The following is a 9,645-nucleotide window of genomic DNA, read 5'->3' on the forward strand; positions in this document are numbered from 1 at the left end:
GGCAATGTTCTCAGCCCAAACATTTCACAGCCAATTCTATTTCACGGTTAACCGACCTATAACCGAACCAAATCAACATGCAAAACTGATTAACCATCACCGATCAACTATCACTCTCTGGTTAGCTAATAGTTTGGTCATGGTTACAGTTTTGGGCCAAAACTGACCCAAAATGAACCATGCACACCCCTACAGTAACTAACTTATGGAGAAAACAAATCAATATAAAATAAATTGATGAATAAGCTTACCAAGGATTTCTGTGTGGTCAAAACAATAGGTGATTGAATCTGAAAGAAAATGTGCATCATATTAGACACATTTTTTTTGTATATAACAAATGGTGAAGTTTACTTAGCAGGTTTGCTTACCACATTAGTTGCATCCCATTTTCCTCCTAATCCAGCCTGGCAGCCTCAATAATAGCAACATCTACCTACAATGACATTTTACGTGTTTGTCAATAAAAGAATCATGGTAACAAAATGATGATTATATTTAGTTTCTGTATGTGGTTATGTGAATTAAGATTATACATACTATGCTGCAAAAATTTTGAAAGCAAGAAAAGAAAGGAAGTGGAATAAAGTTGGCATTGAGATGTCATTACTGCATTTTGCTTGCATATAGGAACTTGAATAAATAATCAATAAGAATTAATAAATCAATTGTGAGGATGGAACTAAATGTTAATTTGGTTTATAATAACTCAAAACCAACAGATAAAGTTCTCATTATGACTTCATAGCAGAAAAGAGTTATTAAAGAAACATTAGTAACTGTGTTACCAATATTGAATTAATGGAACAATAGAACAAAGTCGAGAAAATGACCATAAAAAAACTGTTTAAAAAACAATTAACAGAAGTTTGAAAATAACTATTATGTTTGTGAAAGTTGAATAAAAATATGGTCAATCAACTTCCAACTGCCACGCCAATCTTATTTGAAATTTCCCAAAGGTTTCAGGAAACGGTTGCTAGCGCTGATAATCAATAACCACTGATTTTTCAGATTATCCATCGCTTCCATCGCAATAACAAACCAATATTCTAATAACTAAAATATAATAATAAATTATCAATAGCAGTTACCGGTTTAACGCTACATATGTACCTCATCAAGCAGACTTGGAAGTTGTAAATTCTCACTCTCAGCATGCTCTGTGGCTGCAGTCACTTTCGCATCCTTGGTAGTAAGTTTGGTACACAATATTTCTCCTTATTGTATCATTTTAAAAGCGTGCTAAGGGAAAGGTCGCTTATAATCGGTTCGTTCACAAGCCAAGATTCGGCTTGTTTATAAACCAATCAACCATAAAAAAAATTAATAATAAATAAATAGTAAGAACTTCTCGTTTACAAGAGCATTAAGTTGGATGAAGGAAATTATACATCCATAATACAGTTTGAGCATGAAACAAGTTATCTGTAAGCTTCGGATGCAGAAAACCATGCTTCCAAATCATTCTTCCTTGCTGCAGCATCATTTAAAGCACCAAAAGGTCTAGCCAAAACTTGATAGGACAAATTCAACTAACATCTAAACCATTTCATGTTCATAAGTAAAAAAGTAAATGCAGGGAAAAAGTACATGTAGGGTATTATATTTGGGCTGCTAAAAGGCTAATCCAAATAGACAATAATAAGCGGAAGCAGATTATGCCACCCTATGGCAAAGTTGTCATTTTGAGTCCCCCAAAGAGTAACCTGCTTAAATTATTAAATTAATCAATCTCAAACAATAAAATGTGATGGACCAAACTTACGAAGTGATGAACGATTGTACAATTTACAAGATTTCTTAAAAAAATCTAGAAAAGCAACAACTAAATAATGCGAAACTTAAGCAAATGACGAAAGTATTCAACCTGAAAAAATAAAACCTCCATTTAGACGTTTAGGAAAGGATAATCTGAGTGGAATTTTATCACTTCTAAAACTGTTGCATGATTTTTCAGTAGGATTGTAGTGAAAGTCTTGTAATTTAGCTTAGATCTTTCTTTGAACGTTAGATCTGCAATTACTTTAATGATTTCTTCTGGTACGTCTTTCTGCTTGAACTCTTCTAGGATTTATTTCTTATTTGTGGTGGTGGTGGAGCTGGCTTCAGCCATCATGTAGATGGTAGGTAAGAAATGGTTGTGTTGTTTGTTGTGCTGATCCTTTTCGGGTTTTTGGTATTTGTAGACTCGTGGCCATAGTTGCATATCATTCTTGAGAATATTATTCTCTTTGCTGATGTGGGCGACTGTAAGAAATACTGAGAGAACCAGCTAGCACATTGTAGCAACTGTTCCTTTGGAAGGGCTTTTTTCTTGGACTGTAACAATTGTTCATCTGAAAAAGATAACATATTTAATTCAATCAAAAAGCTGTGACCATTGAGATGAATATGGAACTCTTCTAATCATTTTTTGACCATCAAGATATTCTTTATCGTGGAGTGGTAACCTTTTTATGACATTTCAAACGCGCCACTCTTGTATCCACATCTTTTCCTGATACCTTTGTCGTCTTCTGCAACTAGAGCTACTGCCCAATACTCATTACTAGCTTCAGACTGAAGGATTCTTTTGTCAGTTTGCGTTGGAATCTTTAAAGTTGGCATCTTATCAACTGACTTTTGTTTCTCTTTTCTTTTTTCAGCCTGTGCTTGCTTTTCAGGCCACTTAATTGAATTCTCATTTGCTATGGGGACCAGGATACTGTTTGTTTTGATAATACTGACAGGGAAATGGGGACATGGTGTTCTTCCTGGTTGTCCTGGTGGTGGGAAGAGTGTGGGTTTTTATGGAGATTAGGGGTTGTGGTGTATGAATTAATATGGGTTTTCCACTTAATACCACTGTAACCACAAAAGCTCATTTCTGGTAGCTAGAAAATAATATCCTATCCAAGTAGAAGGTCTCTACCATGGAGGCTAGATCCCAGAAACTGACGTCTGATAACGCTCTTGGGAAATAGTCGAATGTATATTGGCTTGCTGATTTTGTCAATGGAGAATGTCTGGCCATTGGCAGTTATAAAAAATTGTTTGTGGGGGCGCCAATAACTAGGGGGTAGAATGCTTAGATTTAGGACTGATCTGTGTGAACCAGAATCCAATAATGCAATTATTGGGATAGGGTTTGTGTACTGGTTGAGCAATAGATCAAACTTGACTAGAGGTTCTGGAATCACAGAACCTGAATGCAACCCTATAGCTTTTGCCATAAACATTGGACGAACGTCACTGTTTTGGCTGTCTGTATCTGAATCATCTGCTTTTGTTTCATCATCCATATCAGAATAGCATATCGAACATATTACTTTGTCTCCTGGTTCATCATCAAGTGAGTACAGTGACTCTAAATCCGAGATATCGAGTCTTTCAATCTGATTTATTGTCTGGAGTAAGGCCTGAGTTTTCTTCTCATTTTTGCAATCGCGTGCAAAATGGCCTTTCTGGTTGCAAATGTAGCACCTGTCTGTACTTTTTCCTCTAAAGGATTTCTTCCTTAGGAACTTTCACTTCTTATTCGAAAATCTTCTTCTTTATGAATAATGCTTGTTATGTTTTTTTGGGAAGTGGGATTTTTTCGAACAGCTGCAGGATGACTCATCTTTGCATTTGATTTGAAGATGACTATCGTTGCAGGCTGATCCAAGACGACTGCTCTTCTTTTCGTAATCACTTAGGAATCTTTTCTGGTTACAAATCTTGGCTAGAGCATTTGTCATGAGCTGATATAGCTCTCCTAGTGATGCTTGTGCGCACGTCACGTTTCTGCTTTCCAGCGTTCTAAATGCTTCATTACAGAGGGATTCTGGAAAGGACTGTAGAAAGATCTGTTTGAGATTGGCGTCTTCTACGCCATTAAGACAGTAAAACCTTTCAGACACACGGTTATAATGCTTTTCGAGGTCTTTCAGATGGAACGAACAGCACTTCATTTTTAAGAATTCATCACCTGCGTGAACCTTATGATCAAGGGGGTTCCCAATGAATTCATTATGTATCACGTGTATGATTTCTTCTGGTGATCGGAGCTGTTGAAGCTGTATTTGTCTGTATTCACCAAGACTTAGGTACCAGTCTCTAAGTCTTCCTTGACACCTTGCCAAGAATCCTTTTATGACAACATCAATCTCGTAGTACTGTACTTTAGCTGCACACCATGTATGCATTTCTACAATTCTTTCACGCCATTGTGACGGGGGAATGTCATCAAAGGTGAACTTTATGTTGGAGTTCGATCTTGGGATGTTTGTTTTGATCAGGGTTTCTGTTTGTGAAGCTGCATCTTCGACATCTGAATCGATATCGTTTTTTACTGTGGTTTCTTGTTCATTCATGAACAAGTGTTCGAATGCTTCACTTGGATTGGGTATTTCTTCATCCTCTGACTTGTCAGATTCATCGTCTGAGTTGACAGTCATGTTGGAGGCAATACATGGCAGGACTCTTGGAGAGTCTTCTGTGGCTAGCTTGTGTAGCAGGGTGGTGATGGGGTCTTTTTTCGGGATCGGAAGATCCAAGGGAGCAACTGATGAGGCCATCATCATGCTGTCATCATGGGTGTGCTTTCTGAATGTTTCTTTGGCTTTTGATGATGAAGGGTTGGTGGAAGAGGTACCCATGGTTCTAGGTGGGGATTTTCTTTGTGGCCTGCTTCTTTGGTTAGACCATAGGCTTAGTGATGGTGAGGATTATGAGAATGGAGCCTTGGCTAAAGGTTGTGGGTCAAATCTAGGTCTTGCAAACGAGGAGGTTGGTAATCTCCATGGATCGTCAACCATTGTTGAGACCTTTTGCTGTTTGTGTTGTCTTTCAAGGTCTGCTAGTTGAGCCTTGAGAAACTTCATCTCTGACTCCTTATGGGAGAGAGTCATTGATGTCTGTATCGTAGGAGTGTTTCTAACCATTTCCATCAGCTCTTGGTGGAGGTTTAGAATCTTTGTTTTAACTTCATAGATGATAATTTCTATGCCTTGAAGTCTGTTGACCAGGACCTCTTGGGTTCTGCTGAAGTTGTCCTGTTGAGCTAGGATGGTTGTGAGAACTTTATTCTGGGCAACAGCATTTTCACTTTGCCAGTTTAAAGTTGCTTCTGCTGCAGTGGTGGGGTTTGAGGGACCACTTGGTGTCATGATGGAAGAGTTTTTTATCTTCCATGAGTGTTTGGCTTTCTGGTCAGGTTTCTCAAACGGGGTTAATGGTGGGAATTCTGCTTGGTAATCTGATGATGAGGTGGACGGAGTGATTGCAAAACATCTTTCTAGATTGTTGGGAGGCATGCTTGGTGGAGGTGATGGTTTGCAGGGTTCTGGTTTTGAATTTGGCTTCTGAGTTGAGTTGCCATAAAGGATATAGTAGTCAAACTTTCCTGATGGTTCACCTAGTAGACCAACGTTGGGGTCTCCATCTTCATACCTTTTCTTTAGAGAGGCTCTTCTTCTTTTTTGGTTTGTATTCGTCATACTCAGCTCTGAAAGCTTTTTCTACGTACGATGGACAGTTGCATACATCGTAACAAACGTGTCCTGTGTGTTGAGTTGATGTTGGTGGTGGTATAGTCTGCATCATGTTTATTGTTGGGAATATGTTTTGTCGTTCTTGGCTTGAGAACTTGATCTCAACCATTCCATCTTGATGCTTGACAAACTCTGGGGTTGTGGTTGTCTGAACAGGGGTTTGGTGGATTTGTTCGTAATTTGTTATCCATTTTTCTGGTAACAGCTTTATCAACTCTTCTCTGGATAACTGTTTTGGAACATATGTGCAGGTTGGCATGGCGTTGGAATCAACATCAATAAATAACGCGTCACCAGCATTATCTTGTCCTGGGACCATGAGGTCTAGGGAGTGGTTTTGTACTCTGTACGCCATTTGGTAGTGGAAGGTTGCCTGGAAAGTATTTACTTCTTGGGTTCCACCAATTTGGATCTGGGCTTTTAGGGCTGTAAGGAGTGATGGGTCATTTATGGGCATGTTGAAGTTTGGGTAAAGGTGACAAACACGGTGCCTGCGTTCAAGGTGGTTTGTATAGTACCTATACAAGCATGTTGTTATTCAACAAATCTTGTATCCACAAGGGCTATACGGGAGAATGCTAGTAAGCCTTTTCTTCCATGGAAGGTAAGGGCTAATCGGATTGCACCGAAGTGGATGTGTGTGTAACCTTGGGCTTGACAGATTCTGGGTAGGTCTGACGGTAGGGAAAGGGTTACAAGGTGTTCGGAGGTGGTGGCGGGGAGTTGATGTGAATCAAACTTGGAGGTTTGAACAAACTCTTTTACATGGGGGTTGGATGTAGAATCAATTAATTTTTTGACTTTTTTGGATAATGAATTTGAAGGTTTGGAAAAGACATTATAAAGATTTACTAAAGGCATACTAGTAATAGGTATTTTAGAATCATCGGAAATATATGATATTTCATATAGTTGATCTATTCTGGATGCTGATGACTGACGTAGGCTAGAACTGGAACGGATAGTGTTTGGCCGGACATGACTGGATATCGGACTGTCTTCAACACTGTTTAGTCTTCACACCGCGAAACGAGACTTCACTGCGACCTCATGTCGACTTACCACTCTACTGCTGGTTCTTTTAGACTTCTAATAGGGATCTTAGACGGAACAATACCAGTCGTTCTTTTAGACCTTAACTATCGGTTGGTTTTCTGATGTGAGAGATCCGTTCAAAGACGACAAACACAGAGCATACTAATCCGAACCTTTAGTACAGGAGAACAGGAGCCAAAGGTATGGCTCTGATACCAAGATATCAGAGGGGCAGGGGTTAGATACCAAGAACTTAAGAAAGAACTTAAGAACTCAAGTGTTAGAACTCAAGAACACTCAAGAACTCAAGAGAGAACTAGAGAGAAGATATAAGAAAGATGTTTTTATTTCTTTCAAGGGATGGACTACAAGTGAGGGGAAGCCTTCCTTTTATAGGCAAGGAAAAGCTACCTAACCTCATAAAAAGACACAAGCCCCATACCTATTGATTAAGGGCCATACATTATGACATAAGCTATGACATCACATGGATTAAACCTAACTAACCACTTTAAGAGTGATTAGTCTCAAATAGCACACTTAATACATAAATAAGAAAATATTATATAAGACACACAATTATAATTGGCTTCTTCCATGGATTAAGACTACTTCCATCTTGAATCTGGATGAGATGGATCATCTTCATATGGGTCGTGGTAGTCTTCTCTAGGATCATATTCTTCTGTTGGGTCTAGGATTGATGTTGGGGAACGGGCTCTGTTGTCTGGTTCATGATAGAACTTTTCATCTTCTAGCTCTTCGTATTCTTCTTCATTGAGGGCAACAATGTGGGTGTGGATATATTCAAAATGTGTTCTTTTCCACAACTTTATGTAAGGATGATCAATACCCCAGATTTTTATGTTTTCTCTGATGTTAGGGCTTAGTTTCCTTATATCCACTCCATTTGCACGTCCTAGACATTCTCTTAGTTTCATCCACTCGCCTGGGAAATTCCTTCTGAACCCTATGGATGCTGGATTTATGTTGTAAGAACTGTGAAGGAAGGTACACGGCGAATGGTAGATGGCTGCTTGATCCCTGTTGATTGTTGATGCTGGTATGAAATTTCCCGGCCTTCTGAAATACCAGACACTGTATTTGAGGTGGTAGTTGGTTAAATAACCAATCCATTGATGGATTGGTAAGAACCATTGGAGGAGAGTAAGGGTATGTTTCATCTCTGCTGGTCCATCTCCAAATTGACAATTTAGTAAGTATAAGTAGAGTTCTTCATTGTCAAAGGATATGGCGATGTAGAATGATTCAAACAGGTACCAGAAGAAACACAGAGCTTTTTTGGGGAGGTTAAGCAAGTTTGCAAAGTGAAAGATGTTTAGCAAAGGATAATCTGGGTGGAATTTTATCCCTTCTAAAACTGTTGCATGATTTTTCAGTAGGATTGTAGTGAACGTCTTGTAATTTAGCTTAGATCTTTCTTTGAACGTAAGATCTGCAATTACTTCAACAATTTCTTCCGGTACGTCTTTGCGCTTGAATTCTTCTTGGATTTCTTTCTTGTCTGTGGTGGTGGAGGAGCTGGCTTCGGCCATCATGTAGATGGTGGGTAAGAAATGGTTGTGCTGTTTGTTGTGCTGATCCTTTTCGGGTTTTTGGTATTTATAGACTCGTGGCCATAGTTGCATATCTTTCTTGAGAATATTACTCTCTTTGCTGATGTGGGCGACTGTAAGAAATACTGAGAGAACCAGCTAGCACATTGTAGCAACTGTTCCTTTGGAAGGGCTTTTTTCTTGGACTGTAACAATTGTTCATCTGAAAAAGATAACATATTTAATTCAATCAAAAAGCTGTGACCATTGAGATGAATATGGAACTCTTCTATCATTTTTTGACCGTCAAGATATTCTTTATCGTGGAGTGGTAACCTTTTTATGACATTTCAAACGCGCCACTCTTGTATCCACATCTTTTCCTGATACCTTTGTCGTCTTCTGCAACTAGAGCTACTGCCCAATACTCATTACTAGCTTCAGACTGAAGGATTCTTTTGTCAGTTTGCGTTGGAATCTTTAAAGTTGGCATCTTATCAACTGACTTTTGTTTCTCTTTTCTTTTTTCAGCCTGTGCTTGCTTTTCAGGCCACTTAATTGAATTCTCATTTGCTATGGGGACCAGGATACTGTTTGTTTTGATAATACTGACGGGGAAATGGGGACATGGTGTTCTTCCTGGTTGTCCTTGTGGTGGGAAGAGTGTGGGTTTTTATGGAGATTAGGGGTTGTGGTGTATGAATTAATATGGTTTTTCCACTTAATACCACTGTAACCACAAAAGCTCATTTCTGGTAGCTAGAAAATAATATCCTATCCAAGTAGAAGGTCTCTACCATGGAGGCTAGATCCCAGAAACTGACGTCTGATAACGCACTTGGGAAATAGTCGAATGTATATTGGCTTGCTGATTTTGTCAATGGAGAATGTCTGGCCATTGGCAGTTATAAAAAATTGTTTGTGGGGGCGCCAATAACTAGGGGGTAGAATGCTTGGATTTAGGACTGATCTGTGTGAACCAGAATCCAATAATGCAATTATTGGGATAGGGTTTGTGTACTGGTTGAGCAATAGATCAAACTTGACTAGAGGTTCTGGAATCATAGGACCTGAATGCAACCCTATAGCTTTTGCCATAAACATTGGACGAACGTCACTGTTTTGGTAGTCTGTATCTGAATCGTCTGCTTTTGTTTCATCATCCGTATCAGAATAGCATATCGAACCTATTGCTTTGTCTCCTGGTTCATCATCAAGTGAGTACAGTGACTCTAACTCCGAGATATCGACTCTTTCTATCTGGTTTATTGTCTGGAGTAAGGCCTGAGTTTTCTTCTCATTTTTGCAATCCCATCCAAAATGGCCCTTCTGGTTGCAAATGTAGAACTTGTCTATGCTTTTTCCTCTAAAGGATTTCTTCCTTAGGATCTTCCACGTCTTATTTGAAAATCTTCTTCTTGATGAATAATGCTTGTTGTGTCTCTTCGGGAAGTGGGATTTTTTCGAACAGCTGCAGGACGACTCATCTTTGCACTTGATCTTTAGATGACTATCGTTGCATGCTGAGCCAAGACAAT

This window comes from Bidens hawaiensis, unplaced genomic scaffold (genome assembly GCF_021521415.1).
Source record: "Bidens hawaiensis isolate Kalapana, Puna unplaced genomic scaffold, B.hawaiensis_p1.1 tig00031512_1, whole genome shotgun sequence".
In the NCBI taxonomy this organism is placed as follows: Eukaryota; Viridiplantae; Streptophyta; class Magnoliopsida; order Asterales; family Asteraceae; genus Bidens; species Bidens hawaiensis.